Source organism: Nicotiana sylvestris, chromosome 3 (genome assembly GCF_000393655.2).
Source record: "Nicotiana sylvestris chromosome 3, ASM39365v2, whole genome shotgun sequence".
Lineage (NCBI taxonomy): Eukaryota > Viridiplantae > Streptophyta > Magnoliopsida > Solanales > Solanaceae > Nicotiana > Nicotiana sylvestris.
The window spans coordinates 70,472,679-70,490,512 of NC_091059.1; positions in this window are offsets into that span (position 1 = coordinate 70,472,679).

Here is a 17,834-nt window from a genome sequence, read left to right on the forward strand (position 1 = left end):
GTTTTGCGGTCCATTATGCGACCGCAGACCCGATTTCGGAGGCTTATTTTTTCTATTTTTATAACCCGACCCCATTTTAATATATAGGCTTTGGGGCTTCATTTGGAGTCATTTTTCTACTGATTTTGGAGAGAGTTGAGAGCATATAGAGAGAGAAAGAAGGAGCCTAGCTTATAATCATCCAAATCTTGCTCAAGTTCTCAAGAATCAAGGAAGATAACCACTTGATTGTCCTCAATCCGGGTAAGTCCTTCTTCCAAGATTTCATGCAAGAGGTCAAAGGTTAAAATATGTTGTTGGGATTATAAATAGTCCATGCATGTGGGACTAAGTTGTATTATGTGATATTAAAAAACTAATTTGTGTAGTTCCTTTTAAAATTGGTTGAGGGAAGAAGGAATTTCCATTTTTAGACCTTGTAAACTACTTCACATGCCAGGTGTTTGATGAAGTTCCTAAGAGAGTTACACTATGGTTAATCTTCCTAATTATTAATCGATTCCCGCTATCTCCTTATAGATTGTTATTGTCATACCTCCTTTTTCACCTACACCCCCGGAAGAGGAGCATAAAGGAGGTTTTCCAATTAAAGGACAATCGGAACGGGATTTAATTATTAATTATTCAGAGTCGCCACTTGAGAGATTAATGGTGTCCCAAGTCACCGATTGAATCCCGAACCGAGGAAAAATATGACTCTGTTAACAGTCCGCGAACCAGAAATCCGGGTAAGGAATTCTGTTAACCCGGGAGAAGGTGTTAGGCATTCCCGAGTTACGTGGTTCTAGCACGGTCGCTTAACTGTTGTATTTGATTTTATCTTGATTTTAATACATGTTAACTTATGTGTTTTTTATTTGTAAACCGCTTTTATTGTTATTTATTTTAGCAAAATTGCGACGTTGTGAAAACGTGTTTCGAGCCATGTCGCAATCAATGCACCCGTAGTTATCAACACGTTTCAACTTCGCCGAGATTTGGATTTGAGTCGCATCAATGCGCACCCGAATTTTAAGAAGGTTATTTAATTGAATTGTACCTAAAGATACTAACATAGTGTTACTTTGGGGAAAAACTGTGAAGTTCGCTAAACGGCCATCCCAAATTCTAATTATGTCGATAATTACTTACTAAGGGCCCCACATTTATTTATTTTGTGTGGTAAGGCCCGTCTCAATTTGTAAACCTTTTTTCTATCATTATTTATTTATAAGGATTATGATGTCGCAAAAACGCGTTTCGAACCACGTCACAATCAATGCACCCGCGGTTATCGACACATTTCGGCTTCATCGAGATTTGGATTTGGGTCGCATCAATGCGCACCTGAGTTTAAGCAAGTTTATTCAATTAAATTGAACCCAAAGATTATAACGTAATATGATTTTAAAGAGGACCATGGAATTTGCTAAATGGCCCTCCTAATTTCGAAATATTTTAGTAGCCCATTATTGACAATTCGCGCATGTGATTTCGGCGAGGCGAGTAGCAATTCTGAAATAGCTACGATCTTCTACTTATTTGTATGCATCTAAAAGACTAGTTAATTTTGGAAAGCGATTGCAATGAAATAAATAAAGACCAAATTTTAAAAAAGAAAACTGGGCCTGCTCGTGGCCTCAGCGTGATCCAAACGGCCCAGTGAGGATGGGTTTAATTCTAATGTAGCAATGAATCCTTATACTAAAACTGTGAATGCTCAGAATCCCTAATTGATTCATCCTACACATTTCCTATCACGGTCTGCTAATTTCAATAAATTAAGTCAATCATGCATGAGTTTGCTTCATGACTTCCAACTGATTTCTATGCCAATTCATTAACCGTGATTAAGATCTTCCAAACGATTTTAGCACCTTAAAAACAAAAGCAAACCTTCGATTATACTATGATGATAAAATACCAATGGCTGAGCTAAATGTCATAAAACTTGCTCATGGGTTTTCATGTCATGCACACAAGTTTAATTGCTTCTGATGACTAATAGAACTCACATGAATTTCAGATTAGCCCAGGACCATGCTCAAAGCTTATTCAAATGTACAATTAAACAGTTCTAAACTATGCATCATTCAACATGTAATCTACCCTGATGAACAAGTTTAATTATACACATTCTGCCAATTACATAATAGGTGAGTACACTACTACTATCATCAAAGATACAAGCTACTTTCAGTTGAATAACAGGCCTTGGAACACTTCACTTCAACTTCAACAAACATACATCATTGAGGTTCAGGGAAATGTACCTGGAAATTGGAATATGAAATAGATAAAAGGTGAGGATTCAGGTATTTTGAACAACAGCAGCAACAACCCAGCAAGGTGATACCACAGAAACCCAGACAGATTACTTCGAAAATCAGAAATGCAAGCCAATTTCCACAGATCTGTCTAACATACCCCTGTCCCTCACCGCTGAAACCCAACACTAATAATGAAACTCTGAAACTGTTTTAGATTTCCATATTTTGATGTTTTATTTTTTGAATAACCTCATAATTGAAATGCTAGCTAAAATAAAGAAGGAATGAATGCTCAAATTAAGACTTAGGGCTCAAGGCAGAGAATATGAGAGCCTACCCCTTTTTCAAGGTATCTAATGCCCTTTTATAGGCAACCCCAAAGAGAACAAACTAAGTTCTGATTTTCTAATTAGTCCTTCTCTATTTTCGCTTTGGTCCCTCTATTCTTATCTTGCTAAATAAGTAACTACAGTGTACTTATTGAGATTTACATTTGAAACCCATTCTAGAAGGTCCTAAAGCATTCCTCTACCCATACAATACCCATACCGCCCTTCCCTATACCTTGATATTACTATTCCTATCAGAACTACCCTTTTCCATACCCAGATTACCCCTGAAAGCCTCTCAGAATCACTGACCCTACCCTTATCCTTAATAACTAAACCCAATACCTTAACCAAGTCTGAAATTAACTAATATCAATCAACTAACAATCAGAAACCAACTAATCAGACTGACTGACCCCATCATGATCAATTAACCAACTCAAATAAGCTAAACAAAAGCAAACTGTGCTTATGCTACCATGATTACATTAAAAGAACTTAAACTAATTACGAAATTATAATCAAGAAATTATAGTCATTCAACCAACTAAAAAACTCAGCATCAATAATAATTAACAGAACCTAAACTAACACAGTTAAACCAAAGAATAAAGAGGAAAATAATGAACAATGACTGCAAATAATACTTTAATCATGCGAGTAAAAGAAACAGTAAAAGAAGAAAAGAAAAACTCACAAAGGCAAAAAGGGCTCCGGCCAGTCATGAATATACGAATCCTTTCAGATTTTTGACGCATAACATCCCTAACCATGTGTTCTTACACGAGAACACATGGTTAAGGGTGCTACGGTTCGAAATCAAAAGGATTTGATTTTAGGGTTTGGGCCGTGATTCTTAGATCTAATATTTGGGTCGTTTCAGGGTGATTTGAAAGGAAACAACCACAGATTGGTGTTGAGGAAGGGCTGGGGGTTGTAGGGTGTGAATTTGGGCCGAGTTGGACAAACTATCAACTAGCCGGAAAACTTCAAATCAAGATTCGAAGAGTTCCGGCCCTATTCGAGGCAAACCATCGAGTGCAGTAGTAAGAGGAGGGTGAGGGGAACCCATGGTGTTAATTTCAGGGTGAACGGCGTAGTTCACGTTCACCGCAGGCAAGGATTTTTAGGGCGGCGCGGATTAGGGTTAGGGGAGAAGGGGTAGGGTGAAGAAGATGATGGAAATGGGGGGTGGGGGGACGGTTTGGACATTTATATACTGGGAACCTCATTAGTTCCGGACCGTTGGATTGATGAAATCCAACGGTCCTGATCCAGAGGCCCTGAAACGACGCCGTTTCATTTTAAAGGGGGGGGGCGGACCGGGTATGGACTTGGGCTGGATTTACTTTTTAAAGTTAATGAGTTTGGGCCGGAAGTATTTTGTGCATTTGGCCCAAATTTCCAGATTTCACACAAGCTCACTTCCCTTATATATTCTCATTTTTCCTTTTGCAATTTTGTATTTTATTTTTTTATTTATTTTCTGATTTTTCAAAGATGTTAAGTTAAACTAACAATTATGCTAAAACCAATTAATGCCTAAAATTATCTTGATAACTATTTGCGACTGTTTCTCAATTAAAGTAATAAAACGCTAAAGTAAACTATTTTTGTCATTTTCTTCACATCCTATTCTAAAACAAGTTAATGCCAAATTAGTACTAAAATATAAAATTAAATCCTAAATGTAAAATAAATACGTATTTTTGTATTTTGTAAAAATTAACACGCACAAAATAAAAATGCAACAATTATCGGAAAATGACACCAAAACGCACAAAAAATGGTAAAAATAAAGAAAAATTATTTTCTTTCGGATTTTAGGAATTATTCATATATAGGGCAAAAATCACGTGCTCACAGCTGCCCCTCTTTGCTCGGACACACGAAAGATTTCCGGGCAAAGACAAGTGAGCAAATACGAGCGATTTTTGCCCGTTCGAAAATTCCGTGTGAAGCATTTTGAAAAGCTTGACCGCATCCTGCTTCGGAGGTTTCCCACATATCCTGGGCTAAACAGGAATCAAGTCAGTGTAGTTTAAGAGTGTCTGGTAGTTGGGATTACCGGGAGCTGTGATTTCACTGCGATTGTTGTTGCTGTTGCTTGCTGACTTCCCTTATTACACCGTGTAAAAGTAAAAGAAGTTAGACTAAGCTATGAACTATGAATTACAAAAATCCTATCTAGATTCTTCAAATTTGCTCTTGTACTTCCTTGTTGCCTTGTTGTCTTGTGTTGCCTCGCTAAAAATTCCCTGTTGCTATTTCGACTGGTTAACTGAGATGTTCTTCTCTCTCTTCAAACTGCTGAACTTGAGTAATCCTGAACTCTAATGTATTCCTCTGTTATCCAGGCGGGCTCCTGACTGTCGAACTTAAAATTGAAACTACTCCTCTATTATCCAGGCGGGCTCCTGACTTCCGAACTTAAAATTGAAACTACTCCTCTATTATCCAGGCGGGCCCCTGACTACTGAAATTCAAAATACGAGCGACGTTCTCCAGGCGGACTCCTGACTTCCCAAAACTTAAACTGTGTGCCTCCGTTCTCCAGGCAGAAACCTGATTGCTAAAGTTAAAACTGTATGTCTCCGTTCTTCAGGCGGACTCCTGATTGCTAAATTTCAAGAATACATGTCTCTGTTCTCCAGGCGGACTCCTGATTGCTAAAATTAAATTGTATGTCTCTGTTTTCCAGGCGGACTCCTGATTGCTAAAATTAAATTGTATGTCTCTATTTTCCAGGCGGACATCCTGACTTCAAACTTAAAAAGTATGTCTCTGTTCTCCAGGCGGACTCCTGATTGCCAAAAATTAACAGGTCTGTCTCTGTTTTCCAGGCAGACTCCTGATTTCAAACTTGAAAAGTACGTCTCTGTTCTCCAGGCGGACTCCTGAACTTGTTTTAATCATGCCAACTTTGTGATCCAATTCGATTCCCTTTATGCACTTCAAGATTATCTTGTATTCAATCAAACCGCACTTTGCCATTCCCTTTTTCAATGACTAACTTTCTGCCCCTGTTACAATCAAAGAAAATTTCGTTAGTTTAAAATGGTGGTTAGTTGATGGCATTTTTGCTGAAAAATCCTTCCCCTGCAATGCTTGTGTTGACTGACTTCCACATGCTGTTTCTGAACCGCTTGACTTTCTGACCAACTTTTAAATTTCCCGACATCCAGCGACCTAAGTGTTTTACACCCCTGCTGTTGTTTTACTTTTCTGACCTTTTGTTTGAGCTTTGCCTTTTCCACGATATTTCCCAATCATTCCCCGATAAGACATCCGTTAATTCCCCGATTTCTGACAACCTGAATGCTTTAATACCCATACTGTTGTCTCATCTTTCCGACCCTTTTGCCTGAACCTTCACATTTCCCATAACATTTCCCAAATATTCTGCCAATGCAACTTCCGGCGCCTTCCCCTATTCCATTTACATCATGTTGTTTTTGGCATGCTCTAACCACGTTCTGCTTTACAATTCCGGAAGATGGTAGTGAGCTTTGAAGTCCCTTCTGCCCGCTTTGGCCAAAACTAGTACTGGAGTATCTTTGCTAAATGAAGACCCTTAACAGAAAATGAAATGTAACGATTTTTGAATTAAGGATAAGAAGAATCCAAAACCAGATGACTGTTTTTAGGAAGAGAAGGAAAAGAAACTTATCTGAGCGAGACAGCTGGTACCCATGGTCATGACATGCATTTTGGATTAATCGGCCCAATCTAACCAACTTTCAATTGCCATACTTTGTTGCCCAGAACTTCCATCAATTGTTTAAATTACCCAGACCTTTCCCTAGTTTTCCTGCGGTACCTCGAAACATTCTTCCACCCACAAACCTTTTGCCTTTTAACTATCTTCCAACTCACTTTCGCCTCAAGGTGCTCGCGAAGGTTTTCCCCCATAAGACTCTCTCATTTATTTTTCTCTCAGCTCCTGTCACCTTACGGTGCCCGTGAGGGTTTTCACCGATAAGACTCTCTCATTTTGCTTTCGTTCTTTCTTGCTTGAACCAGAGTGTGGCCGTTGCCACGAATTACCGCTACCTGCTCGATTTGGCATTTATCAAAAATTGATCAGAAGGTCTTTCTTTGGACCGTAATGTAGGCTTTTGGATTGTGTTAGAAATAAAGGTATGAAAGGCTCAAAACAATTCAACTGGGTTCAAATTACAACTTTCGGAGTCCAACTTTCATAACAATCACAATTTCTGCCCCAGTTTCTTGCTTGGGGATTTTTGGATTTTTGTTTGATATGACTGAACCTCGGAGTAAGGCTGCCTACGTACCCTTTCGGGATCAAGTCAAACGTAGTTCACTGTATTCAACTTTGTCGTTGTGATTTTCTTTCTTTCCTTTTCTTTCGCTTTTCTTTCTTTCTTTTCCTTTTCTTCTTTTCTTTTCTTCTCTTTCTTATTTTTTCTTCTTTTTTTTTTTCCGTTCTTCTTCTTCTTCTTCTTCTTTTATTTTTTTTCCTCTTCTTTTCCTTCTTTTCTCTCCTTTCTTTTCTTTTCTTTATTTTCCTTTTGTTTTTCTCTTTTTTCCTTTATGTTTGGCACCTATGTTCTCTGATAGTGCCGCTGATTCCGAAAGAGGGGTATGAAAAAGAATAAGTAAGGCTCGAAGGGGGATAACAAGGGATAAGAGTTTTTGGATAGCAGGACAAAATGCCTTCATCATTTCAATCTTTAAGATATGCCAAATACAGACAGACACATTCAGAAAAATAAAGAAATCATACATAATATCTTTTGACCGCGTCGGAATTGATGGCCATTTCTACACATTTTCCTTCCACATCGGTCAAATACAATGCTCCGTTAGACAACACTCTGGTTACTACAAATGGTCCCTGCCAGTTTGGGGAAAATTTTCCTTTTGCCTCAGCCGAATGAGGCAAGATCCGCCTCAGTACTAATTGCCCGACTTCGAATTTCCTTGGACGTACCTTCTTGTTGTATGCTCTCGCCATTCTTCGTTGGTACAGTTGGCCATGACACACTGATGCCAATCTTTTCTCGTCGATCAAACTCAACTACTCCAGACGGCTTTTCGCCCATTCATCATCATCGATCTCAGCCTCTGCAATGATTCGTAGAGATGGGATTTCTACTTCTGCGGGTATTACTGCCTCGGTACCGTATACCAATAAGTAAGGAGTCGCCCCTACTGAAGTACGCACGGTGGTGCGATGTCCTAACAATGCAAACGGCAATTTCTCGTTCCATTGTCTGGATCCTTCAACCATCTTCCAGAGTATTTTCTTTATATTCTTATTGGCCGCTTCAACCGCACCATTTGCCTTGGGACGGTACGGAGTAGAATGTCTGTGAGTAATCATAAACTGCTCGTATGTCTCTTTCATCAGATGACTATTAAGATTAGCTCCATTATCTGTGATGATTACCTTTGGGATCCCAAACCGACAGATGATATTTGCATGCACAAAGTCAACTACAGCCTTCTTGGTCACAGACTTGAATGTCTTAGCTTCCACCCATTTGGTAAAATAATCTATAGCTACCAAGATAAACCTGTGCCCATTTGACGCTGCTGGATCAATTGGCCCAATGTCATCCATGCCCCACGCAACAAAAGGCCATGGTGCGTACATCGTATGTAATTCTGATGGCGGAGAATGAATCAAATCTCCATGTACTTGGCATTGATGACACTTACGCACAAAACTGATACAGTCCCGCTCCATCGTGAGACAATAATAACCTGCTCGGAGAATCTTCTTTGCTAGAACATACCCACTCATATGCGGTCCACAAACTCCGGAATGCACCTCAGTCATGATATTTGTGGCCTGCCGGCATCTATACATCTCAACAACCCGAGATCTGGCGTTCTTTTGTACAGTACCCCTCCACTAAAGAAAAACCCACTTGCCAACCGTCGAATTGTTCTTTTCTGATCACCGGTGGCCTGCGTTGGATATATTCCTTCTTTGATGTACTCTTTGATGTCATGGAACCACGGTTCTCCATCGATTTCCTCTTCTATCACATTACAGTAAGCATGCTGATCGCGGACCTGAATCTGCAACGGATCAACGTAAGCCTTATATGGATGGTGCAACATTGACGCCAAAGTAGCCAAAGCGTCAGCAACCTCATTATGAATCCTTGGGATATGCCTGAATTCTATGGCCTGAAGACGCTGGCAAAGCTCATGCAGACACTGCCGATACGGTATAAGCTTCAAGTCTCGTATTTCCCACTCCCCTTGAATCTGGTGTACCAGTAGGTCCGAGTCACCCATGACCAAGACTTCCCGTACACCCATATCCACAGCTAATCTCAAACCCAATATACATGCCTCATATTCTGCCATGTTGTTTGTACAGTAGAAACGAAGTCGAGCTGTAATGGGGTAATGCTGACCTATTTTCGAAATAAGTACTGCTCCTATTCCCACGCCCTTCATATTTGCAGCCCCATCAAAGAAAAGTTTCCATCCCGACTTCTCAGCTTGTTTCAATTCATCAATGTGCATCACCTCTTCATCAGGGAAATAGGTTTTCAAAGGCTCATAATCTTCATCGACGGGGTTCTCAGCCAAATGATCGGCTAATGCCTGTGCTTTCATGGCAGTCCGTGTCACATATATAATGTCGAATTCTGTAAGTAAGATCTGCCACTTAGCAAGCCTTCCTGTGGGTATGGGTTTTTGAAAAATATACTTCAACGGGTCCAAGCGAGATATAAGGTAAGTGGTGTAAGATGACAAGTAATGTTTCAATTTCTGTGCCACCCAAGTTAGGGCACAACATGTCCTTTCCAGATGAGTATACTTGACCTCGTAAGATGTGAACTTCTTACTGAGATAGTAGATAGCCTGCTCCTTTCTGCCCGTAACATCATGCTGCCCCAGTACACAGCCGAATGAACTGTCCACAACTGTCAGATATAGAATCAAAGGTCTCCCTGGTTCTGGTGGGACCAGCACGGGTGGGTTTGACAAATACCTCTTTATCTTATCAAAAGCCTCCTGGCATTCATCAGTCCATTTGACCGCGGCATCTTTCTTTAACAATTTGAAAATTGGTTCACACGTTGCCGTGAGCTGAGCAATGAACCTGCTGATATAGTTCAGTCTTCCCAACAAACTCATCACCTCGGTTTTGTTTCTTGGAGGTGTCAACTCCTGAATAGCTTTAATCTTTGACGGGTCTAATTCAATACCACGCCGACTGACTATAAATCCCAACAACTTCCTAGATGGCACCCCGAAAGCACATTTCGCAGGATTGAGCTTAAGATTGTACCTGCGAAGCCTTTGAAAGAATTTTCTCAAATCTCTGACATGGTCGGATTGCTGTCTAGACTTCACGATCACATCATCCACGTATACCTCGATTTCCTTATGTATCATATCATGGAAGATGGTTGTCATGGCCCTCATATAAGTTGCCCCAGCGTTTTTCAAACCAAAGGGCATGACTCGATAACAATATGTTCCCCACGGCGTGATGAATGCCATTTTTTCTGCATCTTCCTCGTCCATTAGAATCTGATGATAACCCGCATAACAATCCACAAAAGAGCCAATATCATGTTTGGCACAATTGTCGATTAGTATATGGATGTTGGTCAATAGGAAATTATCTTTTGGACTTGCCTTGTTAAGGTCTCGATAATCGACGCACACCCTAGTCTTGCCATCTTTCTTTGGCACAGACACGACATTAGCTAACCAAGTGGGGTACTGTGTCACCTGAATGACTTTTGCCTCAAACTGCTTGGTAATCTCTTCTTTGATTTTCACACTTATGTTTGTTTTGAACTTTCTCAACTTCTGCTTGACATGGAGGAGTGCTGGATCAGTGGGAAATTTATGAACCACCAAATCGGTGCTTAGACCCGGCATATCATCATAAGACCATGCAAAAACATCTTTGTACTCATGCAATACTTCAATTATCTCTTCCTTGAGTTGTGGCTCCAAATGAACACTTATTTTAGTTTCCCGTACATTGTCTTGGTCCCCTAGATTAACCGCTTCTATGTCATTTAGGTTAGGTTTGGGTTTTTCTTCAAAATGACTTAATTCTTTACTAATTTCCTCGTAAGCTTCATCATTGTTACAATCCACCCCATCATCACACCCGATCTCTTGTATTATTACTTCTGAACTAGATTGGCTTTTAAACTGGGCCGAAGATTCCTCATGCATGTCATGTCATTGATATCAGCATAAAAAGAACTGTACAAAGAAAGAAAAGAAAAGAAAAACGGAAAGAGAATTAGGGACGAAGAAAATTACATTTCATTAAACATAAAGACAACAAGGTTTTAACTCATCCAAATGGACGGAACATAGCAACTGGATTACAAACCCTGGAATAATCCAGGTGACAAAAGGAAAACAAAACCCACTACCACGACTCCCTCCGAACTGGAAGAGGAGTAGCTTCCCAATTGTTGATGTTAGCACGTGGTCCGATGTAATATATGTCTGCTCTGCTTGACCCTTCCCCGGCCTCAACCATGTTTACTTCAGCAAAGACTTTCTCGAACACCTTATCCAAATTCCCCTCCGCCTCGATTAACGAGCCCGATATCGTTGCCAATGACTGTTTCTTGATACTCGGCCTGACGAAGGACCTGGACAATCGAGGAAATGGTTTAGGGAGCACCCAAGCTTTCTTCTTCAACTTACGGGCCTTTCTGACATCTGCCACTGTTGGTTTGAACCCTAACCTGAAGGTGTCCAGATTTTTGGGCAAAGACACAGGTTGAGTAATGCCCTGCAGTTCAACCCCCAAACCCTTCCCGGGCACGAACCCGTTATTCAGCATTTCTGACACTACCATGACGGTCGCAGCTGACACCCTGGGACATGGCATGCTTTTACCCTCAGGCACCCTGCTCACCGGAACCGTGTCGAGGATCTGATACACTCATGGACCCTTATCATCTTCGGTTTCTATAAAGGGTACAATGGCATCATTCATGGAGCATGTGGGATCTTCCCCATGTAATACAATTTCTTGTCTGTCCCTCTCAAATTTGATCATTTGGTGCAGTGTGGAGGGCACGGCTTTTGCTGCATGAATCCATGGTCGACCCAACAACAGATTATAGGATACTGCAGCATCCAGCACCTAAAATTCCATCATGAATTCGACTAGGCCAATAGTCAATTCGAGTACAATATCCCCTGCCGTGTTTGTTCCTCCTCCGTCGAAACCCCGAACACAAATGCTATTTTTGCAGATTCTATCCTCATCAATCTTTAACTTGTTCAATGTGGATAGCGTACAAATATTAGCACTCGACCCGTTATCGATTAGTGCCCGAGTAACCATTGAACCTTCACATTTGACCGTCAAATACAGAGCCTTGTTGTGTTCTGTGCCTTCCATAGGCAATTCATCATCAGAAAATGCTACCCTGTTCACTTCAAAGATCTTGTTAGCAATTGTCTTTAAATGGTTCACTGAAATTTTGTCAGGCACATGAGCCTCATTCAATATCTTCATTAAAGCTCGGCAGTGCTCCTCAGAGTGAATTAATAACGACAACAACGAGATTTGGGCTGGTGTTTTTCTCAGTTGTTCAACAATGGAATAATCTTATACTTTCATCTTTTTCAGAAACTCTTCTGCCTCTTCTTCCGTTACAGGCTTTTTAACTGGCATTGGGTTGTCTTTTGCGCCCTTAGCCCTTCTCAACTCCTCGAGAGCGAAACAACGTCCCGACCGGGTTAGTCCTTGTACTTCACAACTCTCTTCCTCAATTTCCTTTCCTTTGTATGTCACCACTACCTTGTCATATTTCCACGGTACAACTTTGCTACCAACCATGGGTGGCTGGACTACCGGTTTTATAACAAACGGTTCTACATAAGCTCCCTTCACGACCACCACGGGCGCTGATACTGACCCTGGTACCACTATCTTGACTGGCTCCTGCTTTTTCTCAGATACAAACGGTCCCTTCCCCATTACTAACACTGGCTTGTCTTTTATTGCTTTTAACTAAATCACTGGCCTTGCACTCACCGTCTTTTCTTTGGTTTACGCAGAACGAATCATCATAACCACCTGCGAAGGTTTCTTAGGCTCTGCCCCCTTATGTATCAGTTCAATCATGTTGTCCTCATAATGTGCTGGTAACGGATTTTGATTGATGTTTGGGGCCTCTGGAGCCTGTACCTCAATACAACGATTATCGATGAGCTCTTGGATTGCATTTTTCAATTTCCAACACTTTTCAGTATCGTGCCCCGACATCCCTAAGCAATACTCGCAACTAACAGAGTGGTCCATGTTTCTGGGAAGAGGGTTTGGTGCTTTGGATTCAACTGGGGTCAGCATCCCCAACTGTTTCAATCTGTGGAAAAGAGAAGTGTAAGATTCTCCTAGTGGAGTAAATGTTTTTCTGCTTGGGGCCTTCTTATTTCTAAAAGCTTGGTTTGGGCGGAAGTTGGTCCCTGGTCTGTTAGCCTTGGGCGTTGGATAGGTGTTTCGTAGGGATGGATGTGTGTTTTGGGGGTTCGGTGCATGCCATTGCGAGTGCACTGGGGGCTGAGTGTAGTTCTGAGCGTGGTGAATAGAAAAGTTTGGTTCTGGTGATGGATAATAGTGTTACGGTGGGCCATATGGGGTATATTGATAGTTTGGGTGGTGGGGTCTATGTTGGTTGTAGTAAGGTGGAGAGTTATTGTGCCTGGACCAAACATTAGTTTCAACTGCAGCAACTTCTTCTTTCTTCTTCTTCCCCAGCACACCACCAGTGCCGCTTTGGATGGCCTGGGTGGTTGCTTTCAATGCCGAGTAACTTAAGATTTTGTTAGATTTCAACCCTTCTTCAATCATGGCTCCCATCTTTACCACTTCATTAAACGACTTTCCAACAGATGTCACTAGATGACCAAAATAGGTAGGTTCCAACGTTTGCAAGAAATAATCTACTATCTCACTTTCCCTCATGGGAGGGTCAACCCTTGCAGCTTGGTCCCTCCAGCGGAAACCAAACTCTCTAAAACTTTCCCCAGGCTTCTTTTCTAGTTTCAACAATGACAAACGATCAGGGACTATCTTGAGGTTATATTGAAAATGGCCAATGAATGCCTGGGCCAAATCATCCCATGTATACCATCGGCCGGGGTCTTGCCTCGTGTACCATTCTAGTGCTGACTCGCTCAGGCTTTGACCGAAATATGCTATCAACAACTCATCCCTTCCCCCGGCACCTCTCATTTTGCTACAAAAACCACGCAGATGTGCTACTGGGTCACCGTGCCCCTCATACAAGTCAAACTTCGGCATTTTAAACCCCGCAGGCAACTGTATGTCAGGAAAAGGGCACAAATCTTTGTATGCGACACTAACTTGGTTTCCTAAACCATGCATGTTCCTGAAGGATTGCTCCAGGCTTTTGACTTTACGAATCACCTCTTCTTGTTCAGCATTCTTAACCGGTTTCTCAACTTCTCCCGGGATTTCAAAATGGGGAGAGTAGGTATATGGCTTAGGCGCTTTGAAGGTGAGTTCGGGAGGGTAATATTGAGTGTCGTGAGCTTGGAATAGCGGCTCACTGGATGATATATGTAGTGGAGCTGGGGGAGGTGCCACAAAGACGGGAACCATGGGTGGTGGAGGATTCTGTTTAGAGGATGGAGCTGGGGGAGCGTATGATGTAGTACCATAACCCTGGGCCTGATAAGGTAAAGCTGAAGATGTGTGGGGAGTGGTAGGCTCCTGAGCTTGAGCCAGGGGTGGTATGTAAGATGGGTTAGCAGGATATAGTGGTGCAGGATGTCCTTGAGACCATGCCCGATGCATTTCAGCCATTTGTGCCTTTAATTTCCTCATCTCTTCTTTCAGAGCACCCACATCTGTTACCTCAACCTCATTCGAAGGGTCTACGATGCTGATTTCCGAATCCTGCCCTGTCATTTTTACTTGATCTTTCGACCAGGTGTTGTATGGATGAGTTGCTAGAATTGCCAATCAACTAACCACCTGCCTGGAACTCACACATTTTGACAACCACTTTGTTCGCGATTAGGTCTTAACAGATTTAATAACCACACGTTGGCATGAATGCACTTATATATTTAATCCTTTCTATTATGCGTTTGCTCGATTGCATGCGTCATCCAGGTCGTTTTATTTCTTGTTTCATTTTTCTTCATCTTCGCCTTATCCCTCTCTTGTGCTTTTTCTTTTCTCTCTCTTGTTTTTCCACTCTTTTCTTTCTTTCCCTTTTGTTTTTCCGCTCTTTTCTTTCCTTCTCTTTTGTTTTTCCACCCTTTCTTTCTTTCTCTCTTTTTCAGTTTTCCTTCTATTTTCCTTTCATTATTTTGATTTCCTTTTGGTTATGGTCGAATCCTATGGAGATTGCCTACGTATCGTGACCCCGCACGAATCAGACCAAGCGTAGTTCGTGAAGATAAATGTAAAACAAGTGTGGAAATAAAATGCTCAACTTTCATTAATAAACAGACTCTGACAAACTTGACATCTTTTGTTTTGGAAAGAAACTAACAAACGCAATCTGTCATCAAACCAAAAACTCTAAACCTGCAAACATACTTAACTCAGAGAGGTAACGGACGTACAAAAGACTGACTCGAAATGGTAAACACTTACAGACACGGACTATGCATATTCTAGTGCTTCAAACATAGGTATCCGCGGGGCGTCGTTCGGCCTCGCCGTGGGTCTAGGATCCAAATCCCTTTCAAGCTGCTCTAACTCATTCATGGTTCGCTTCACATAGATCATCACTGCTGAGATAAAAGTTGTACGGGTCATGTCTTCACAGACCCGACATCTCCTGACAATAGCATGAGCAATGGCTCTAATCCTGTCTTTTGTTTGCTTCTTTTCTATGAGCAAGCGTCTTATTTGATCGCTGCATGTCTTTAAAGCTCGGGAGTCTTGTAAGTGCTGGTCTTGCAGTTGTTGCACTTCTGCCTCCATTTGGGATAACAAGTTGTAACAATGTCCGCTTTCAGTTTCGAAGTCTCTAGCCTGCCTAACCGCTTTACCCTCAAGGGCAACCACTTTTCTTTTTAAATTGGCAACAATTTTCTCATGGTCCCTTTTCAACTGATTCAAGTATTGGCGACGCTCCTCGGTTCTTGTCGCCCACTGGGCCTTAAGTTCTGCCATGGCCTTTTCAGATTTCCCTAACTCATCTCGCCGTTCTTTGACTTCGCTTTCCAATCTTTTTACCAATTGTTCATCGGACCGGCTCCTGGGTTGCTTATCAATGGTTATCTTCAACTGTCGGATCTGGGCCCTAAGAGCTTCATTTTCTTTGGCTAGTCTATTCTTTTCACCTTGATCCGCGGCGACCTGTACACTGTTCTCGAATTTCAGACTCTCGACTTGTTGCTTTAATTTACCAATCTCAACTCGATAGCTTTCTTCCTTTGCTAACCAATCCCACTGCTCTTGGGATGACTTAGCGAAATCTTCGAGATGAGGTCTTTTAGCCGGTCTCCCATATGCCACGTCACCTCTGAACCATTCGTGATACCCTGGAGCAATTTCCCCTTTGACCCTATCAGACACACAAGTGTTTGCCATCAGATATTGACACTCACTCCAAATTTGACGAACCTCTTCCTCGGGGAATCGACCGTCAGGACTAATTTCGACCACTTGGGTACTCAAATCTTCATCTCTCGGTATTACTTGATATCTACCGAGTTGCCTCAGAACCTGATATGGTGCATAAGGTTGTATGCTTTTGAGTCCCATTGACAAAAAATGCGGTCGGGCTGCTGGCATATATATGACTTCCTCGACAGACAACCATCCAAGCACCCACTGTATCTGGCTAGCTTTGAGGTTCCGAAATAATAATGCCCAAGCCGTGACTCCTTCAGGTAGACTAGCCCCTTTAATTCTTGTACAAAATTCACCTATACAAGTTTTCTCAGCCAAACCATAACTCAATATCTGAGAGTGTGGGCACAAATGCTCAATCATCCACATCTGTAACAATAAGTTACATCCCTCAAAAAATTTGCCCCCAGCTTTGCACGCAGTGAGAGCTCTGAAGATATCAGCCACAATTATAGGTGCTAAAGTGCTTTTCCCCATGGTTTGCAAGGTACTGACGATGCCTGCTACTTTCAAATCAATATTACCATCTTTCCTTGGGAATATTACGAGACCCCAAAAAGCTATCATAAACACCACTCGTCTGTGGTCCTCCCATTTTTGTCGGCTATTTCTGCTGCACAGCTTAAAGTCTGGATTATTGAACCCGCCCATATGGCCATATCTATCATACATGAAGCGGAAACTGCAGAAACCCTTTGCAAAATCTGGATGATGAACTGTTCGGGGTATTTTCAAGGAATCCAGGAATCGGTGTATGGTAATGGCCCTAAGAGCAATCAAGTATTTGAATCTTAATGGAGCTTGGTCACTTCCAATGTACCCCGCTATTTCTTCCAACATTGGGGTGAGTTCGAAGTCAGAAAAATGAAACACATTATGTGCCGCATCCCAATGGGCGACCAGTGCCCTGATGATATCCCCCCGAGGCTGAATGTTTAATAAATCCGGAAGGTCTTTCAAATATTTTCTCACTTAGTCTTTCCCTTCGTTACCCAAATCATTCCACCACAATTGCAGCTCAAAAGGGATTTTGGTCATTATTGAAAAAGGCTCATTTATCATCGTGCTCATCCTGCACATTTATTAAAGCGTTTAAGCAAAAGAAAACTTTTATTTAACTCAAAAAAGAAGAAAGCTATCTATATTATTGACTCAAAAATTACCCCTCATATTTCCAAATGAAGAACTCAATCCTCAATTCTAAAAATTTTAAGATAAAAGACCCGATATTGCGACACGGCCTTCCTGCGCCTCCGGGGCGAAGATTTTAAGGCTGTGAGGGTCAAAAATCGAAATACGACCAAAGGTGGTTGTTTATGCAAAGTCAGCCTTTCGGCGCCCCGTTTGGGAATATTTGGCTATTGTTGACAAAAACGGCATCACCTGGTTTATTTATGACAAAATTAAAATTTTGATATTTTTGGTTATTTTTGCAAAGGGGAGGTTGGACCCGATGAGGGTTGCCTACGTATCTCACGCCCTGTGAGAATCAAACCATGCGTAGTTCGGGCAAATTAACCGAATTATTTTAAAACATGACTCTTTTCTATTTTTATTTCTGGCATTTCATTAGCGAATAAAACTATTTTTAGAAACAAGACTTTTTTTTTTCTTTCTTTTCAACAAATAATAAAACAACCTATTTTCCAAACTAAA